Source organism: Apium graveolens, chromosome 11 (assembly GCF_009905375.1).
Source record: "Apium graveolens cultivar Ventura chromosome 11, ASM990537v1, whole genome shotgun sequence".
NCBI classification, from domain to species: domain Eukaryota; kingdom Viridiplantae; phylum Streptophyta; class Magnoliopsida; order Apiales; family Apiaceae; genus Apium; species Apium graveolens.
In genome coordinates, this window is record NC_133657.1 from 42,113,411 (window position 1) to 42,115,307 (window position 1,897).

The 1,897-nt window shown below is 43.9% G+C and overlaps 1 non-coding gene across 1 annotated transcript; it reads left to right on the forward strand.

Moving 5' to 3' along the window:
• Positions 1-1,193: 1,193 nt before the first annotated feature.
• Positions 1,194-1,300, forward strand: LOC141699025 (small nucleolar RNA R71). Its single transcript, XR_012565516.1, has one exon. It is a non-coding gene; the product is annotated as a small nucleolar RNA R71 (small nucleolar RNA).
• The last annotated feature ends 597 nt before the right edge of the window (positions 1,301-1,897 follow it).

Sequence of the window (1,897 nt, forward strand, 5' to 3'; positions counted from 1 at the left end):
CAAGAAATGGTGAAGCTACCTGGATCTTTAAGCTTTGGAGGTAACTTTTGTTGCAGCACAGCGCTGTATTCTTCCGTTAGAGCAACGGTCTCAAGGTCATCCAGTTTCACCTTCCTTGAAAGAATACTCTTCATAAACTTCGCATAACTAGGCATTTGCTCCAGAGCCTCAGCGAAAGGTATATTGATGTGAAGTTTCTTGAACACCTCTTGAAATTTACCGAAGTGCTTATCCAGCTTTTGTTGTTGCAATCTTTTAGGGAAAGGTGGTGGAGGATAGAGCTGTTTCTCCCCTGTATTACCCTCAGGCAGAGTGTGTTAAACAGTAGTCTTCCTTGGTTCCACCGCTTTCTCCTTTTGCTTTGCTTCTTTATCTCTAACTTCAGCTTCTCCTTCTTTTGCCTTTTCAGCATCACAACTTTCCCAAACCTTAAGGTAATAGCCTTGACTTGCTCTTTAGCTTCCTTCCTGCCTGGTACTTCCATTTTATTGGAAAGTGTTCCAGGTTGACAATTGAGCACTGTATTGGCTATTTGACCGATTTGATTTTCCAAGGTCTTGATAGAAACCGCTTGACTCTTGCACAACAGCTTAAGTTCCTCAAAATCAGCACTAGTGGGTGCAGCTGAACTTCCCTGTTGAGGATATGATTGCCTTTGAGCATACTGTTGTGGTTGCTGGAATCCAGGTGGATTGAACTGTTTACTCACACCTTGCTGATATGGTGGCTGAATAGCATTCTGATTATTATCCCAGCTGAAATTTGGATGATTTCTGTTGTTAGGATGATAAGTAGCTGGCACAGGCTGCTGTTGTCGCTGATAATTGTTCACATACTGAACAGATTCGTTGACAAGAGAAGACTGATCCGTAGCATGAGAACCTGCACAAAGCTCACAGACCATAGCTATTTGATTGACTCCATAGGTAGCTAGAGAATCGACCTTCATAGACAGCGCTTGGAGCTACGCTGCAATAGCGGTGGCTGCATCGACTTCCAGAATACCTGCTACCTTCCCAGGCATCATCCTCTGAGTTAGGTTTTGATGCTCATTTGCAGCCATAGTCTCAATAAGATTATAAGCCTCCGTATAGCTTTTGGCCCACAAGGCGCCTCCAGCTGCTGCATCGAGCATGGGCCGAGATTGGGCCCCCAAACCATTATAGAAACCAGTGATCACCATCCAATCGGGCATTCCATGATGTGGACACTTTCTCAACATTTCCTTGTAGCGTTCCCAAGCTTCGCACATAGATTCTGTAGGTTTCTGCGCAAACTGAGTAAGAGCACTTCTCATAGCAGCAGTCTTTGCCATTGGATAAAACTTCACCAGAAACTTTTGCGCAAGATCTTGCCAAGTAGTGATGGACCCAGCTGGTTCAGAATGTAACCAGTCCTTAGCTTTATCCCTCAGTGAGAATGGGAAAAGCCTCAGCTTGATAGCCTCATCAGTCACGCCATTATATTTGAAAGTACTACAGATCTCGAAAAAATTCCTTATGTGCATGTTGGGGTCTTCAGTCGCAGCACCTCCAAAAGAAACAGAATTCTGCACCATCTGAATAGTGCCCGACTTGATTTCAAAGGTGTTAGCTTGAATAGCCGGATGAAGAATGCTTGACTGAATGTCATCAATTTTAGGCCGAGAAAAGTCCATTAGAGCTGGATCGGCCGGAACAATACGATCACCCATGATTACTGGTTCTTTCTGCTCACTTCCTGAATCCGAATCTTCAAAATCTATCTTCTCCGGAATATCAAGAACTTCGTCTGTCTCCTCAGCTGTATCTAAAGTCCTCTTGCGAGTACGAGAACGAGTTTTCATAAACGCTCGCTAAAGTACCTGAAACACAACCAGAAACAATAAGTAACAAATACGTCTTAATCACTGAGTCCT